Genomic DNA, 19,935 nt, shown 5'->3' on the forward strand with positions numbered 1-19,935 from the left:
GAATATCGCTTTCCTTTACCTTGTCCCATAGCTCTTCAGTCTTATTCGTCTCTGGGTTTCTAGTTCCACAGTGTCCTCATAGGCTATTCTATTCACCCTGAAATGATCTGGGGAGAAAAAACTATTTAAATTCCCCATCCCCTTACTGGACTTGTCTTGTTGTTTTCTCAGATAAGGTTTCCAGTCTGGTACAGGATGTGCTGTTTAGTCTCCATATCATATACTGCCCTGGCCACTTATACAAACCGCTTCCACGCTAACTGCCTTGTATTGTGGCTAGACCAGACCCTCTCATTTCAGCAAATCTTGCACATCCTCCATTAGTCCATCGGCTTCAGCCGAGCTATACTTCATATGGTGAAAATCCTGTGGTGGTGCGTGTGAGCACATATAGGACATGCCCAAAATCGAGCAGTCTACCGGCCAACGTATTGTGCTGCCTATGTCAATTTTGTCGGTGCATTCGTCCAATCTCTCTCACAATACTTTGGCTAGAAATACTGCGAAAAGAACAGAGAGGTGTGTATCGGCTGATCTTCAAGTCCTTTAACGTGACAGTCCATCCTCTAGCAACAACTTTGGTCTGTTAGCAGATATTACCTAGTTTGACTTACCACACCGTCTGGTGAAAACTTTTGCTATTTCCCTTGTAATACCTCGCCTGAGGGGAAAAAGCCTTACAAGCTTCGAAAGGAGCTCGTCTATTACCATTACGTGCATGTTAGATTCTTTGCTCCTTGACCTATGCAAGGTCACTGCTGTCGAATCTGTAATGCCTTTAGGACCTGGCTTGTACATCACGTTGGGAATTCAGTTCTTTGACATTCTGTGCAGGAAAGCTACAACTCTCTTATTCGTCTCATTATGTTCTTAAACTGGCAATTTCTTTTCAGCTATGCTAAGCATTTCTCTGCTCCAGAATGTACCTGGCTGGTGTATACGAGCTTTAAGCGGTTGTTTACTACGTCATCACCCACGAAAACACACTGTTACCCTTGCTACTAACTACACATGTGAAAACGCTCGTCATTTCTCACTAATTAAAATTTCGCTTCACATCCACATAACTACACTGAAATTCATATTCATTTCGGACAGAGGATCCATCAAACCACCTTCAGACTATTCATTTATCCTTCCACTCTCGAACAGTGTGCGAGACAAAACAACACTTTATATTTCGTACGAGCTCTGATTTCTCTTATTTTATTTCGAAGACAATTTCTCCCTAGGTAAGTGAGCGTCAATAAAAGGAGAAAGAACTAAGTTGCTGACTGAAATATCCTGAGCAGATCTCGCCGCATCTAAAAACGCCTTTGTGTTAAAGTTTACTGCCCCAACCCTGGTATTGTATCTATGACACTCTTTCCTTTATTTCGCGATTATACAAAACGAACCACCCTTCTTTTGAATTTTTATGATGGCCTCGAGCAATCCACTCTGGTAAAAACCCCTCACCTCGCAACAGTACTCCACAAGACGACGGACAAGAGTGTAGGCATTCTCTGTAATAGAGATGTCGGATCTTCGAAGTGCTCTGTAAATAAAATGCAGTCTTATGATTCGCCTTCCCCACAATATTATGAGTGTTATGGTTCCAGTTTAAGTTGTTCGTAATCGTAATCCCTAGGTATTAGCGTCACACTTCCCCGCTCTGTCTTAACGGATACTTTCGTAGTACGCCCCAAATTTTTTTTATTTTGAATTTATCCATTTATCTACTACCGTGTAAAGTTTAACCCATTCGTTCAAATTTAAAGTATAGAAGTGGCACGCTTCAGAAAACTGTCTGAAAAACATGTTTTTTACACATAAAATCCAAACGTGTTTTTGGCACATAAAATCCAAACTTATAACTCCAGTCCGTAGTTATCTGGGTGATTGGAGTGCCACAGTACGGTAAAAGATCATATATGAAGATTCAAAGCATATAAAATAATTTAGAATTTTCAGTTTAAGAAGGTGCAAAATCTGGTTAGAAATTCTAATTAGATATTATTTATTTTTTAAGAACTGTATTTGTGCTCCGGAAAGTTATCCAATTTTTGCTGTGTTCGTATTCAAACGTTTATATTTCCAAATACATTAGACACAGAAGGCTGTGGATTTTCCGTTGCAGAGACTTTGATCCTGTGTTTGGTACTATTGTTGTAGCAACCAGTGGTGTTTAAAGTTAAGTTTTTGATCTGTTAGTGTATGTTCCGGGTCTTTAGTTTCGTTTCCGACACTTTCGGAGTTAATCTGTATTATTGTTAGTTTATTACTCAGTGCAATTTTCTAAGTTTTCAAGGAGTGCATCATTATTTAAAAAGAGTAATTTCCGCGTGAATCGATTTACGGATACCTTTTGTATAAGTGGTTCTGCTTCATCATCTGCTGATGATAGGGAACGTTTTAACGTTTGTACGCATGGAAAGTGTGAATAAAAAAACTTATCAAGCCATGTAAGCGAATTTACGGATGAATCCTCTAACGAAAAACTTCTCATGAAAAAGGTGATATAGCGGACATTCCTATCTGAAAATAATAAAATCTATTGGACTTTCCTGCAACGTTGCTTTTGTATGTACCAATTGTGAAAACGAGACCTATTGTTGGACCGCAGAAAATGTGTAGTAATATGTCTGAGAGGTATATCAGGCTTCTGTATGCACTATGAGCAATTGGTAAAGAATGTACTGCCGTTCAAACACTTCGTGCCATAATGAATCTTCCACCTCTACTCGCTAAAATAGACAAATACACCGAAGATATAGGAGAATCTGTTCAGTGTGTTGCAGGCATGTCTATGAAAGGCGCTGCCAGTGAAGCTAAATATATAAATGAAGGAAACCCAGATATCCCAATTGCTTTTGATGGAATCCGCAGAAAAGGGGTCACGCGAGAGAAAGTACTATTCAACTGTTACTAGCGTGGCCAGTGACAAATCTTTGGGTTATGAAGTAGTCGCTAAGCGTTCCTACAACTGTACATCCAATAAACGAGACGAAGCTCACATGTGTAACAAGAATTATGAAGGTACAAATGGAGGCATGGAAGCAGCAGCTGCTGTGAATATATATATATATATGTGTGTGTGTGTGTGTACGCGTGTGTGTGTGTGTGTGTGTGTGTGTGTGTGTGTGTGTGTGTGTGTGTGTATGTGTGTGTATTACTTCGGGATGGTGACTCCAAGCATAAACAAAAAGTGTCACACGTTAGTAGGACTAACAAATTAGAAAGCGTTTTGGTCACGTTCAAAAAACAAAAAATAGACATCCGTCTAAGGAAACTGAAGCAGAATCTAAAGTATAAAACTGTGCCAGGTGGTAAGAATTTTTCATGTCACTTAGCAGATAAAACTTTAAATGGACTTAAGTAATTCTACAGTACGGCAAGTCCCGAAAGCTGTATGGGAAACATATTTACACCGATCACCGACTAACGACAGTAATTTTCATTTTGCTTGTCCACATTTTCCAGAGTTATGGGGCAACTACAGGAAAGCTCAAGTTGTTAGGGTTTCTTATCACTACAAAAATTCTATCCCAGTGGTTGTTATGAAAGACATTAAGCCTGTATAGACTCGGGCCATCCCGATCTTCTCACAAAGTGCCTTCATGTTTGAGCTCAGAATCAAAAAGAATAATTTAACAATCTCATATCTACTCGAATGTCTAAGAATGGGTTTTCTGGGATAAAAACTTGGAAATGAGTAATTTCAGTGATGGTCAACTACATAGATTACAGGTCATCGAAAGGCTTGAGGTTGTTAAGGTGTTAACACCATCAAACGTTTCCAACTTCTGGAAAAACTTAGAGCAAGAAAGGCTCAGTAAGCAGTTCAACATATTATAAAGAAAACAAGCTCAGCACGAAGGAGAAAACTTCTAGGTGAAAAAGAAGATCCAGAAGGTGACCCTAATTACTCTGGTGGACACTTTTGATAATTTCACAATAGGTATCTGTCAATTTTTATCATAAATTACTGTAATCGCATTTTTTAGCGTTTGACATTTTCAGTGGTATGTGTACCCTTTTCTGACAAACCACCAAAGCTATGAAATTCAAATTTTCATAAATTATATAAAATATTAAAAAGGAGCCAATGAACTAGAAACATGACATGAACTGGCTTATTTTCTTAATTAGGGAGATTTATATGAAATTTGTCCCAAATAAAATGGCCTTAGAGTCAAAAATTCATAAATATTACACAAACAAAAAAAAAGCATTGATTATACTGCAGTTAACTTACAGTACATGCTGATAACAGAAGCAAAATTTCAAAGTTCTAGGTATAACAGTACCAGAGAAAGAAGGTATATGAAGTTAGAAAATTTAACAGGGTGCTATTACCTGAACATTAATTGCAGTCGAGTTAAAATCTTTTACCAAAGGAATTAATTCGCACAATTTGGCTATGTACCAGCTTCGGTTCGTCAATTCAACGGTGCTTAATATACTGTAAAATAGCTACTTTAAGACAGATGTCCGAATGGCTATACAAACGACTGCTGGTCGGGACTAAAGAAAAAGCTTTTTAGCCCATGTTCCAAGCCCAAACAGAAACAGAATGCTCCATATGTTATTCACTTTCAGGCCCTCCTTCTTCCCAGTGAAATTTGTGAGATGTTTAATAATTTCCATTGCCTCTCTGTATAGTCTTACTCTATATCCGCTTATGGCTGCCAGTAATTGAATCCTATGTGTGACTGTAGTGATCTCCTGCCATTTCTGAAACAGTTTATCTGCCAGTCTCTCCCCTTCTGCAGTTGCTCTTCTAGTCGTTTTATGACTGTTATTTTTTAGTACCCGCATACATCTCCCCCTCAGTGGCTCAGCCTTCGTTTGCTGACTATGGGCTTGTCGACCCTGGAGTTTCTGGACTGGGGATTCGTAAATGCAGCCAGTTCCCTGTCACCGTAAGCTCTGGGCATGCTTCAGAGGCAGTGGAACGTTGTGTGTCACAGGCAATGGAGATCTTGACTTGACTTGACCACCTGGATTGTGGGGATGGTAAAAACTTCTATTAAAAAAAGAACTCTGAGGCTCAAGATGTGCAGCGAGGTGATGAGATGCACCGCTGATGAGGCGGAGCGGTCGTTATCAGGCAACCTCTGGGAACCCTGCTGCAGCTCAGTTGTACAAGGCTTACCTAGGCAAGCGGGACTCGGTCTAGGTGGCCTTTTACTTCTCTAGCTGCTCGTGGGATCTAAATGGACCTTTCGAAATTTTATTATCCACCTCCCTGTGGGAAGGGTGGGCTGCTGGAAGGTACCAAGGCCCAGTCCAGTTAAACGGCTTGCGAAGCTAGTCCACCAAACTTAGAAGTCTTTCAGAATTCTAGCAGTTACAGTAGCAGATCACATGTTGCTAGATAAATGTATTTTTAATAGATAAAAGGAAATAAGGGACATTTCAGAAAGTGTCACCGTTTTACTTACAAAAAGGTTTGGAGACAATCGATGAAAGTTCAAAATCTGTCAGTCGATTGCAAATCGAGACTTTGTTGGTAGAAACAGCTAATTTTCAACAGGTGAAGAACATCCAGAAAGCTCAGTGCCTCGGGAAGTACAGAGTAGAAATGAACTGCACAACACTTTGAACACAGCAAAGGTGTTGTGACTTGCAGGGATTTGGTTGACCTTTCCCAAGAATAACTGAAAGCAGAGAGGTCCCAGCAGGGTATCGTTGATGTGCAAAACATAATGAAAACGGTGGATGGCGATATCGTGAAATCAGTCTCATTTCTACTGACTTTCAGCAGCACAAATCTTCCAGAGGACGTTAATGCTGGTTTCCTTTGCCTCAGCGTGTGACTTATTTTTGCTTACCTTATGCGATGTTTTACATGCCAGGGCTTTGGGCACACAGCCTTAAATTGTAAGGGAAAAGTCACTTGTAGCAGATGTGGTAATGCCGCCCATGAATGTGTTTGTTGTCCATCTCCTCCAAAGTGTGTAACCTCCTCTGGGAATCAGACAGTCCGGAGTAAAGCGTATCTCTTATGGTGAGGCCAAAATATCGGAAAGGCCATGCAGCCTTGAGTCTGTTCTCAAACAGCCAGTTCAGATTCCCAATGTTGCTACACAAACGGTAGTTGCTTTTGTAATAGGATGACTGGAGCGGGTGACGTGGTCAGGGTTGTAGGGCATAGCTGGGTAGAAGAAGGTGGCTGTTTTTAGCAATCTTCCTCTTTATTGTTGGTTCTTCCAATACATTTTCCGGTACCTCAGCCCCACCACTCGTGTCGTGGTGGAGACGTGCTGATGCGTGCAGTCCGGGGAATGCGACGCCGTGCTCGATCAGCGGCTGTGCAGGCGGTAGGAGGTCAGCAGCACGAGGCCCAGCCTAGCTCGCCTCCTGCAGATGCTGGAGCTCGTGACGACGCCGGGAGTCGCCGGTGCAGCAGCGGGCAACGCGCACTGCCGGCTGGTCCTCGGGGACAGCGCCACTCATGACGACGACATAACATCGACCGAACGCCCAATCGGTCGAACCGATGCCAACGCCCACCTCTGATGCCCTTAAATAGTGCAGACCGCTGCTGAATCCGCCAGTTATGCGGCGCCATGTTTATTAGAATGTTCTCGATGAGTTGGCTAAAGCAACCGCGCCACACGCGGCCCACACCTGTTTAATTCTGCTAATGCTGTGTTCTGGCTGTTGATGGCTGCCGCGCTTGTACACACATACCGACGCTCGTTGCAAAACTGTGTCACCTGCATAACGCGCCAGCCAGCCTTCATCTGCCGTCTACCATGAGGCTGGCGTATCGCACACTGAAACACCATAAATCATAATTTCGCACCTTATTTCCTAAAAAGATAGGCAGATGTGGACTCTGCCCACAATCTATTGGTTATGAACTGTAGATTAAAACTGAAGAAACTGGGAAATTGAGGAGATGGGACCGTGATAAACTGAAAGAAGCAGGGGTTGTAGAGAGCTTCAGGGAGAGCATTAGGGAACGACTGACAGGAATGGGGGAAAGAAACACAGTAGAAGGAGAATGGGTAGCTTTGAGAGATGAAATAGTGAAGGTAGCAGAGGATCAAGTTGGTAAAAAGACGAGGGCTAATAGAAAACCTTGGGTAACATAAGACATATTGAATTTAATTGATGAAAGGAGAAAATATAAAAATGCAGTAAATGAAGCAGGCAAAAAGGAATAAAAACGTCTCAAAAATGAGATCGACAGGAAGTGCAAAATGGCTAAGCAGTGATGGCCAGAGGACAAATGTAAGGATGTATAGTCGCATATCAGTAGGGGTAAGATAGATACTGCCTACAGGAAAATTAAAGAGACCTTTGGAGAAAAGAGAACCACTTGCATGAATATCAAGAGCTCAGATGAAAACCCAGTTAAAGCAAAGAAGGGAAAGAAGAAAGGTGGAAGGAGTATATAGAGAGTTTATACAAGGGTGATGTTCTTGAGGACAATATTATAGAAATGGAAGACAATGTATATGAAGATGAAATAGGAGATATGATACTGCGTGGAGAGTTTGACAGAGCACTGAAAGACCTAGGTCAAAACAAGGCCCCGGGAGTAGACAACATCCCGTTAGAACTACTGACAGCCATTTGAGAGCCAGTCCTGACAAAACTTTACCATCTAGTGAGCAAGATGTATGAGATAGGCGAAATGCCCTTAGACTTCAAGAAGAATATAATAATTCCAATCACAAAGAAAACAGGTGTTGACAGTTGTGAAAGTTACCGAACTATAAGTTTAATAAGCCAAGGCTGCAAAATACTAACACGAATTCTTTACAGACGAATGGAAAAAATGGTAGGAGCCGACCTCGACAAAGATCAGTTTGGATTCAGTAGAAACGTTGGAACACGTGAGGCAATAATGACCCTACGACATATCCTACAAAATAGATTAAGGAAAGGCAAACCTACGTTTCTAGCATTTGTAGACTTAGAGAAAGCTTTTGACAATGTTGACTGGAATACTCTCTTTCAAATTCTGAAGGTAGGAGGGGTAAAATACAGGGAGCGAAAGGCTATTTACAATTTGTACCGAAACCAGATGGCAGTTATAAGAGTCGAGGGGTATAAAAGGGAAGGAGCGATTGGGAAGGGAGTGAGACAGGGTTGTAGCCTATCCCCGATATTATTCAATCTGTATATTGAGCAAGCAGTAAGGGAAACAAAAGAAAATTTCGGAGTAGGAATTACAATCTATGGAGAAGAAATAAAAACTTTGAGGTTCGCTGATGACATTGTAATTCTGTCAGAGACAGCAAATGACGTGGAAGAGCAGCTGAACGGAATGGACAGTGTCTTGAAAGGAGGATATAAGGGGACATCAACAAAAGCAAAACGAGGATAATGGAATGTAGTCGAATTACGTCGGGTGATGATGAGGTTATTAGATTAGGAAATGAGACGCTAAAAGTAGTAAATGAGTTTTGCTATTTGGGGAGCAAAATAACTGATGATTGTCGAAATAGAGAGGATATAAATGTAGACTGTCAATGGCAAGGAAAGCGTTTTTGAAGAAGAGAAATTTGTTAAATCGAGTATAGATTTAGGTGTCAGGAAGTCGTTTCTGAAACTATTTGTATGGTGTGTAGCCATGTATGGAAGTGAAACGTGGACCATAAATAGTTTAGACAAGAATAGAATAGAAGCTTCAGAAACGTGGTGCTACAGAAGAATGCTGAAGATTAGATGGGTAGATCACATAACTAATGAGAAATGGAGAGAAGAGAAATTTGTGGCGGAAGGGATCGGTTGGTAGGGCATATTCTGAGGCATCAAGGGATCAGCAGTTTAGTATTGGAGGGCAGCGTGGAGGGTAACAATAGTAGAGGAAGACCAAGATATGAATACTCTAAACAGATTCAGGAGGATGTGAGTTGCAGTAGGTAATGGGAGATGAAGAAGCTTGCATAGGATAGAGTATCATGGAGAGCTGCATCAAACCAGTCTCTGGACTGAAGACCACAACAGCAACAACAGGCACATATGATTCCAAAAGTTACTCGACTTTGTGCTCATTAACAGGGATTAGGCGTTAATGTGTGTGCCGGAATTCCTGGTAATAGGCTCCACCTCAGTGGATAGAGATATCTCATCTTCGTAGAACGAACGTTGCTAGAACTGTTGGAGGATAGACCTCTGAATGTTAGGAAAAAAATGCATATCCAGGTGTGTAGGGCTCCAGTCCATTTCAACACTGCTGTTAAGAATCATCTAAGGGGCCCCTTCAGTGGATCAGTAAAGCTGGCCTCCCAGGTACTCTGACCCCACGTGTGTGGATTTCTGGCTCTAGGGCATGTGAAGCAGCTGATATATGAAACCAAAGCAGAAACGGTAGAAGATGTTTTCGTTAGAATTCACTTCGCTGCTGGTACCATACGGACATGCCAGGAATTTTAGAATGGATATGACAATCAATCATCCGGTGATGTACCGTCGGTGTACAAGCTCTGCATTCCAACGATTTTTGTGAATTCCACTGCTGTAACCATGAACCATGGACCTTGCCGTTGGTGGGGAGGCTTGTGTGTCTCAGCGATACCGATGGCGGTACCGTAGGTGCAACCACAACGGAGGGGTATCTGTTGAGAGGCCAGACAAACGTGTGGTTCCTGAAGAGGGGCAGCAGCCTTTTCAGTAGTTGCAGGGGCAACAGTCTGGATGATTGACTGATCTGGCCTTGCAACACTAACCAAAACGGCCTTGCTGTGCTGGTACTGCGAATGGCTGAAAGCAAGGGGAAACTACAGCCGTAATTTTTCACGAGGGTATGCAGCTTTACTGTATAGTTAAATGATGATGGTGTCCTCTTGGGTAAAATATTCCGGAGGTAAAATAGTCCCCCATTCGGATCTCCAGGCGGGGACTACTCAGGTGGACGTCGTTATCAGGAGAAAGAAAACTGGCGTTCTACGGATCGGAGCGTGGAATGTCAGATCCCTTAATCGAGCAGGTAGGTTAGAAAATTTAAAAAGGGAAATGGATAGGTTGAAGTTAGATATAGTGGGAATTAGTGAAGTTCGGTGGCAGGAGAAACAAGACTTTTGGTCAGGTGAATACAGGGTTATAAATACAAAATCAAATAGGGGTAATGCAGGAGTAGGTTTAATAATGAATAAAAAAAATAGGAGTGCCGGTAAGCTACTACCAACAGTACAGTGAACGCATTATTGTGGCCAAGATAGACACGAAACCCACGCCTACTACAGTAGTACAAGTTTATATGCCAACTAGCTCTGCAGATGATGAAGAAATTGATGAAATGTATGATGAGATAAAAGAAATTATTCAGGTAGTGCAGGGAGACGAAAATTTAATAGTCATGGGTGACTGGAATTCGAGAGTAGGAAAAGGGAGAGAAGGAAACATAGTGGGTGAATATGGATTGGGGGAGAGAAATGAAAGAGGAAGCCGTCTGGCAGAATTTTGCACAGAGCATAACGTAATCATAACTAACACTTGGTTCAAGAATCATAAAAGAAGGTTGTATACATGGAAGATTTCTGGAGATACTAGAAGGTATCAGATAGATTATATACTGGTAAGACAGAGATTTAGGAACCAGGTTTTAAATTGTAAGACATTTCCAGGGGCAGATGTGGACTGTGACCACAATCTGTTGGTTATGAACTGTAGATTAAAACTGAAGAAACTGCAAAAAGGTGGGAATTTAAGGAAATGGGACCTGGATAAACTGAAAGAACCAGAGGTTGTACAGAGTTTCAGGGAGACCATAAGGGAACAATGGACAGGAATGGGGGAAAGAAATACAGTAGAATAAGAATGGGTAGGTCTGAGGGATGAAGTAGTGAAGGCAGCAGAGGATCAAGTAGGTAAAAAGACGAGGGCTAGTAGAAATCCTTGGATAACAGAAGAAATATTGAATTTAATTGATGAAAGGAGAAAATATAAAAACGCAGGAAAAGAAGCAGGCAAAAGGGAATACAAACGTCTCAAAAATGAGATCGACAGGAAGTGCAAAATGGCTAAGCAGGGATGGCTAGAGGACAAGTGCAAGGATGTAGAGGCTTATCTCACTAGGGGTAAGATAGATACTGCCTACAGGAAAATTAAAGAGACGTTTGGAGAAAAGAGGGCCATTTGCATGAGTATCAAGAGCTCAGATGGAAACCCAGTTCTAAGCAAAGAAGGGAAAGCAGAAAGGTGGAAGGAGTATATAGAGGGTCTATACAAGCGCCGTGTACTTGATGACAATATTATGGAAATGGAAGACGATGTAGAGGAAGATGAAATGGGAGATGCGATACTGCGTGAAAAGTTTGACTGAGCACTGAAAGACCTGAGTCGAAACAAGGCCCCGAAGTAGACAACATTCAATTGGAACTACTAACAGCCTTGGGAGAGCCAGTCCTGACAAAACTCTACCATCTGGTGAGCAAGATGTATAGGACAGGCGAAATACCCTCAGACTTCAAGAAGAATATAATAATTCCAATCCCAAAGAAAGCAGGTGTTGACAGATGTGAAAATTACCGAACTATCAGTTTAATAAGTCACAGCTGCAAAATACTAACGCGAATTCTTTACAGACGAATGGAAAAACTGGTTGAAGCCGACCTCGGCGAAGATCAGTTTGGATCCCGTAGAAATATTGGAACACGTGAGGCAATACTGACCCTACGACTTATCTTAGAAGAAAGATTAAGGAAAGGCAAACCTAGTACATTTCTAGCATATGTAGACTTAGAGAAAGCTTTTGACAATGTTGACTGGAAAACTCTCTTTCAAATTCGAAAGGTGGCAGGCGTAAAATACAGGGAGCGAAAGGCTATTTTCAATTTGTACCGAAACCAGATGGCAGTTATAAGAGTCGAGGGAACCAGATGGCAGTTATAAGAGTCGAGGGGCATGGAAGGGAAGCAACGGTTGGGAAGGGAATGAGACAGGGTTGTAGCCTCTCCCCGATGTTATTCAATCTGTATATTGAGCAAGCAGTAAAGGAAACAAAAGAAAAACTCGGAGTAGGTATTAAAGTCCATGGAGAAGAAATAAAAACGTTGAGGTTCGCCGATGACATTATAATTCTGTCAGAGACAGCAAAGGACTTGGAAGAGCAATTGAACGGAATGGACAGTGTCTTGAAAGGAGGATATAAGATGAACATCAACAAAAGCAAAACGAGGATAATGGAATGTGGTCGAATTAAGTCGGGTGATGCTGAGGGAATTACGTTAGGAAATGAGACACTTAAAGTAGTAAAGGAGTTTTGCTATTTGGGGAGCAAAATAACTGATGATGGTCGAAGTAGAGAGGATATAAAATGTAGACTAGCAATGGCAACGAAAGCGTTTCTGAAGAAGAGTAATTTGTTAACATCGAGTATAGATTTAAGTGTCAGGAAGTCGTTTCTGAAAGTATTTGTATGGAGTGTAGCCATGTATGGAAGTGAAACATGGACGATAAATAGTTTGGACAAGAAGAGAATAGAAGCTTTCGAAATGTGATGCTACAGAAGAATGCTGAAGATTAGATGGGTAGATCACATAACTAATGAGGAGGTATTGAATAGAATTGGGGAGAAAAGGAGTTTGTGGCACAACTTGACAAGAAGAAGGGACCGGTTGGTAGGACATGTTCTGAGGCATGAAGGGATCACAAATTTAGCATTGGAGGGCAGCGTGGAGGGTAAAAATCGTAGAGGGAGAACAAGAGATGAATACACTAAGCAGATTCAGAAGACTGTAGGTTGCAGTAAGTACTGGGAGATGAAGAAACTTGCACAGGATAGAGTAGCATGGAGAGCTGCATCAAACCAGCCTAAGGACTGAAGACAACAACAATAACAACAACAATTGGCAAGTTAAACTAACTTCTGTCTATATAGTTCCCTAGCCTCAGAAACTGCCGTCAGGGCTCGCCTCAGAAACTGCCGTTAGGGCTCATATGTAGCATAATGAAAAAATTTATCTTGATGTGATCCATCTCTCATATTAACTTGAAACAGTAACTTCGAAACGTCCTGTTTATTTATTCTACGGTTTGAGCTCATCCAAGTTAAACTATTAATTCCACCTATCTTATTGTTGATCAAAATCACATTGCTGTTTACTTGGTAGTCGTACTGCCCACAGAAGCTATGGTTTAATGTTACGTAATCAGTGTCTCCATTTTGTTAAAAACCTCAGTAAAATCTTTAGTGTATCCAGGTGATTTAGTCATCTACACGAAGCTGCTCCAATATTACAGGCACCTCATCCATCAGCTAAGCCATTTTACTCTTTTTCTATGTGGTACGGCTACAGGATTTCTGTATTTTATTTAAAAGGTTTCTAATGTTTCCTTGCCAAATTTTTGAAAAATGGCTCTTGCCATCACATTGTCGTTCCTGCGTAGGAGAAACTGCGGGAGGTAGCGCAGTTGTCAGCACGCTCGACTCGCATTCCGTAGGACAACGGTTCAAACACGCGTCTGTCCATCCTGAGTTAGGTTTTACGTGATTTCCCTAAAACACTTAAGTCAAATGCGAGGATGGTTCCTTCGAAAGGCTACGACCAGTTTCCTTCCCTATCCTTCCCTAGTCCGAGCCTGTGTTCCGTCTCTAATCATCTAGTTGTCGATAGGGCCCTAAACACTAATCTCCTCCACCTCCTGTGCAGGAAAAATTGTAGTTCATCCTTGATGCTATGTTTCACAGAGATAAACTTGGACAATTGGCCATGTTGATAATTGTTGACACAAAAAAATTCATAATTGGAGACATTACAGAATTTCCTTTCTCTATTACTTCTTGACAGTCTAGAGCCACCATAGCATTGTCACAAAACCGTACAGGCTCTCTCAGGAGCTCAGCATTCGTTTGCTGGGTTCAGGAGTGGCGACCCTGAGGTTCCTGATATGGAAGTGCTAAGTGTAGACAGTCGTTTGTCACCATAAGCTCTGGGCATGCTTCAGCGACCACTCTACGGTATGGCAGTGGAACATTGTGTGTCACAAGGAACGGGAATCTTGGTTTCACTGGTGAAGCTGGTGGAAACCTCTATGAAAAACCCCTCAATCTCAATGTGTGCAGCACGCTGATGAGATGAATGGCTGTTGAGGTGGAAGAGTTATCAGCGGGCAGCCCCTGGGGAGCCTGCTGCACTGATGTTGTATAAGGAATGTCTAGGCACGTGGGGCCCTGTCTAGATGGACTTTTATTTCCCTAGCTGCTCATGAGACTGCGATGTATCCTTAGAAATTTTATCTGCTGCCTCCCAGCAAAGATGATGGGCTACAGGTAGGTACCAACACCCAATCAAACATGACGGCTCTTGTAGCCAGTCCCCCTGACTCAGGAGTTAATTCTAAAAGTTAAGGGTCTGGTAACAGAATGCATACTGGTAAGTGAAAGGGAAAGAGGAAAATTTCGAGAATGTTTCGGCTTTCTGTATACCAAAAGGGCTAGAAGGCATTGCTGACACTTTAAAATCAGTCAAGCGATTGCGTAATGAAACGTTGTTGGTAGAAACTTCATTGTTGGTAGAACTTCTAGTTCACAAAATGTTAAGGCCCTCCAAAAATCTCAGTGCCTTGGGGAATAAGCCATCGAAACTGAGCTGCACATCACTTCGAATAACAGCAAAGGTATTTTGATGTGCATAGACCTAGTGGACATTCCCAAGAAGGAACTGAAAGATAAGAGAGCTCTCGAACGTATAGTCGACATGCAAAACGTAATGAAGTAGGTGCATGTCGATTTTGTAAAATCTGACTCCTTATTCTTGTCATTCAGTGGCACGAAACTTCCTGAGAACGTCAAGGCAAATTTGCTTCGTCTAAGCACGTGGCCTTATGTGCCGTTTCAGATGCCAGCGCTTTGGACATACTACAGTGTCCAGGAGAAAGCACTTGTGAAAAATGTGGTAAGCCTGCCCACGAATGATTTGCTAGTCCATCTCCTTTGAAGAGTGTGAACTACTCTGGGGCTCACCCTGTCTGGAATCGGGACTGCAGCATATATTTTGGAAAACGAATCATACATGAGCTTAAGACAATGAAACGTATCCGTAAAATGAGGCCAAAACGATGTGTTAAGCCATGGTGCCGCCCAACGTTTGCTACCTTCTTTGATTCTGTTCTTATCCCTCCGTTACAAAGGTGGATCCTATACCACCAACACAAAGATGGGGTGGAGTATATGTCAATGCCTACAACTATCCTGCCTCATTGATTTTTTGTGTAAGACCTCTACTGCGTGGTTGTTTTACGTTTCGTTTCTTTTTCACACTTTATTATAGCTAAGGAACACTTTACAATGAACAAATTATGTATGTTGATAACATTTTACAATTGTCAACTTATTTATCTTTTTAACATTGGCAATGAAAACTTCAGAGGTTACATAAAAAATCCAACATACAATAAACGTCCAAGTTGAATATCTATGCCTGTGTTCGTTCTTCACCACGACCTGGGAGTCAGCTGATAAGTGCTTCAAGTTCTGAGAAGCAGTCGGGACAAAGGAAGGTTGCATGTTAGGCAAGGTCAATATACTGACCGCAGGCTTTGCATAGGTAGTTCGTCTCTCTGTCCTTCTTGTGGCCGCACGGCCCACAGCTTGAATTCTTCTACACGTTTTTTGGCCTGAGGGGGTGTCACGGCCTGGTTGCTAGAACTAGGAATGAAGTCCTTGAGGTGCTGCTTAAACGGTTTAGGAAGGTGCCTGGATGCCTCCTGGAGCTTGTAAAGCTGATCTTCAAAAAGGGCGAGAGCGAGAGTTTTGAGGAATTGTGGGCGTGTAAATAGTTGCATAAGTGGATCACTTGTGCATTGATACCAGCGATGCTGAGTAGCTAGAACATCTTGAGGGGCCATCTTCTGCAAGTTCGGCTCACGTCGAAAGGTCCGAACAAATGATCGACGGTGTCAATACAGCCTTTGGTCTTATTGTAGTGGGTAATCACCTCAGACTTCTTCTTGTCCCCAGTCGATTCGTTATATGATTATCGTGCTGAAAGCTTGAGCGAAGAACCAAAATCTTTTTGGAATGTAGGACGCCAAGATGATCTGGTGCCAGAATCCGATCATGCAGCAGCAGACTGCGCGGCCCGAGGTGTTAATGACTGCCTTAGGGATTTCTCTTTTGTTTCTCCTGTATGTTCTTGTGCTTGCGAAGGTGTGTATTGGCCAGTGGAACGCTGGTGTACAAGTTATCCATTATTAGGTTTCTTCTCGATCCAGTTATCTTGGCTATGAGGCATTCAATCACATCAGACGTGGGGTGGCTCTTGTGGAAAGCTCCGTGAGGTGACTTTCCGATGTACACCTCAATGCAAGAGGTCTAGAAAACTTCAGAGTAGCACATGGTGAAGATCTTGATGCTATACTTGCCAGGTTTGATGGGATGTATTGAATGAAAGAGCATCGGCCACGGGACCTCTCCAGTTTATCGGCGATTTTAACGTTACTACTAAGGATGTAATTGTTCTGACAGTTCTTGATGAACTGGTCAAAGACTTCATGTATTGGAGACATTTTATCCTGTGCACGCCTAGCCTGTTGAGTACTGAGATCATCAAATCTGGAACAGTGCAGCAGTAATCTGACTCGAGTCATGGTCATCGTCAGGTGGAGGATTCGACACCAGTCCCATCGCTGACCCAGAAGCTTGCCAGGTTTTTTCGTCCAGATCTGAATGCCTCCATTAGACAGAGAAGTCCAGTGTCCTACTTACCATACAGGATATCTGTTTTGGTCTTGTAGTTTTTGGTAGTTGTCCCTATTTTCTTGTTGGTGCAGTCGACCATGATCTGGACAGTCTCTAGTGTAATGAAAAGACTGAGGGTTTCCTGGGGAATCTTTGCATTCCTTGCGTTTCTCGTCCATTCAGGACCTTCTTTGAGGATGTTCCAAGATCTGCTCCTAACCTTCTCCAGGCCTGGAAGATTCTTCACCCACTTGGTGACGCCATACTTTCCTAGGTAGATGTCGACACATTTGATATGGCTGTCAATTCCGTCGTCGCCGACATCCTCATTTGAGACACTGTCGTTTTCACTCTCTGCAGTTTGACCATAAGACTCCTCACCCCATCATCAACAGCGGTTCGTGCAGTTGGTGATCCTCCACATTGTTGGTCTCGTCCTCCTCTTACTCCGTATTTCGCAGTAGCTCCTTCAACCTGGCGGTTTCCCATCTGAACGGCGACATCTAAAAATGATATGCATAACTGTAATATACGACAATCAAATAATTGCAATATAATGTAATACTACAGACGAATACCAGTTGCCCATCGTAATGCTCAAGACCGTTGTAATAACGTATTATGATACAATATTATGTCTGCACAAAGCATCTGTCATTTACGTAGGGCGCAGCAGTGTTGAAAATTCAGGCAACAAGCATGGTAAGGTGGTGTGCAGTAACCCCAAAAGAGAGAAAAAGTATGTTTACCCATCAAGTCCTAGCGCACGAATGAGGAAAACGCGCGGAGCGCACTTGCCTTTGACAGCTATTTAGAACCTCAGTAGTGCCTGAGCCTTCATTTCGGTGTTATACACGAAAGTATGGCCCATAGCGTCTGCTGCACCCTGGTTGTCCACTGGAGGGTTAAACAGCCATTCCAGAAAGTGGATGCTGTTACGCAAATGGAGGTTGCTAGTGTCAGCACTAATAGTTTCATTTGTCAGTGCAGTTGTACTGCTGCATTCATTTCGAAGCCTGTCTCTCCCGAAATAAGCTCAAAAAAGGCCATGAATGTCAATGTTGCGGAGTTCCCTGTTACTCCTAAGATTCAATCTGGTTCACTATCCACAGCTGCCACTAACTCAGGTTGTGGCTCCGAAGGACCTCAGAACAAAAACTCAAAGTCGAAGTCGAAGAATCATTCACTGACGAAGATGGAAAATACGCAGTCCTACGATGTCGACGTCATGCTCTGAGACGCCTCTCTTGACTCTTCTTCAGAGGCGATGGACCTTGGTGTCTGAATGGGGTGGTCATCTCTCTCATGACTGAGCCTCCACACATTGTGGATTCCCCTCCCCAGCAGAAAGACAGGATGAAAGTGCTACTCCCATGATAGAAGGCTCCCATCCTACAGTGGAACATCAATGGGCTCAGGACACATGTGGAGGAAGTGAAACTCCTAGCAGAGGCACGTCCTCCATGCTTGTGTCTACAAGAAAGACATTTTAAAACCACTGATACTTCTGAGCAGTGGGGCTATAACCTTCATCGAAGGACGAGTTAATTGGGAACAGAGACAATGGAGGGGTTACTGTGTTTGTCAAAAGTACAGACCACTCCTCTGCTCCCATCTTGGTTATTGAGTTACAGGCAGTGGCTGTTGAAGTTCATGTGGGTCAGAAAATCACTGTCTGCCCACTGTACCTCACTGCAAAGACGAGTTTTCAGTTTTCTGCAAATAAGTGTACGTGCATTGTAATCGCTCTCGTCATATTTTTCTTTCCTTGCATATAGAGTGGACGCACGTTACACTTGAAAGATCAGTGATGTTTCTGGGCCTCATTTTTGATTCCAAACTGTCATAGGTGCTATATCTGATGATGAAAGCCATAATCTTGAAGACAATGAATATCATTATGTGTCTTAGCCACAGGTCTTGCGGAGGGAACAGGGCACATCTTCTGCATTTTTGTCGGGTTTTCATGCGTTCGTGGCTGGACTGTGGATGCTTAGTGTATGGATCAGCGAGGTCCTCTTATCTGAAGGTCACTGACGTCATCCAACATGAGGCTATTAGGATGCCCACAGGTGCACATAGGGCAAGCCCCATACCTAGTCTCCGTGCTGAGGTTGGTAAACCGCACTTACAAACCGACGGCAACTCCTCGTGTTGCATCAGGCAGGTAGGTTTGTCACGTATCAGAATTCACATGCACACCATACTTTAGCTCATCCACCTCCGGAATGCCTTTTCTCCAATCACCCACGAGCAACAAGGCCGTTCGTGATATGCGCATGGCGTGTGCTTCAGTAGCTTAGTGTGGAGCAAGTACCACCCCAAATCAAGGATTTTAATCGTCTGCCACATTAGTTGCTACAGAGGCCCAGAGTAATTTTAGATTTAGTGCAGTACAGGAGAGGTTGCACTTCTGCATGTATTTTTAAGCCATTATTTACGGACATTTCTACTGAGCACCCAACTTTACACTGTCAACAGGGGGACCCCACTGTTTGCTCTGTATTCCCTGATGGTGTGGTCCTCAATGTCCGCCAGCCTCTTTGACGCGCAATTAAATGCGATCTTGTGGGCCCTGGCGACATGATATCGGTACTCAATTCATTGCCTGTTCCGATACTCCAAACGCTCTTCACTCTCTACAACGGTTGTACCCAGCACATAAAGTAGTCCAGAATAGCCAGGATGGCTTCTTCTAACTACAACGGCTGGGAAAGGAGGTGTCTTTCTTCAAGGTGCCAGGGCACATGAGTATATCGGGAAATGAAAGGGCGGATTTGCAGCGAAGGATGCACGTCGCTAACCTATGTCATTTCAGTGGGCCATCCCCATGCACGCTACCATCTGGCTATTGAAATACAGAGTCATGCGAGAACGAAAAGATGAGTGACTGGAAGTGGCAGACAATAAGCTCCGTTTAACAAAGCCCACAACGAGGTCCTTCCAGCCACGTCCATCAGACGAGATCTCCTTAATCGTCTTGACATAGGCCAGCGTCCTATGACGCATGTCTCCTGCCTTCGACAAGAGGACCCTGAACTGTGTGGCGCTTGTGGCGTACACATAACTATGAGCCACGTTTTATTAGGCTTTGTTTTATTCTAGGACTACAGGATAGCGTCAGAATTTCCGACAGTTCTGTCCTCTGTTTTACGTGACTTTCCAACGAATGTGAGTGGGACTTTGAAGTTTTGTGATTTGTCCAACATTTTCCGAAAGATTTTAGGGAAATATCCTTATTGTGTTGCCAGCGTGAATGGTTCACCAACGTTTTTAGTAAGTGGTAAGATGGTGTCATTTGTCTCTGCCAA

This window comes from Schistocerca cancellata, chromosome 6 (assembly GCF_023864275.1).
Source record: "Schistocerca cancellata isolate TAMUIC-IGC-003103 chromosome 6, iqSchCanc2.1, whole genome shotgun sequence".
NCBI classification, from domain to species: Eukaryota; Metazoa; Arthropoda; class Insecta; order Orthoptera; family Acrididae; genus Schistocerca; species Schistocerca cancellata.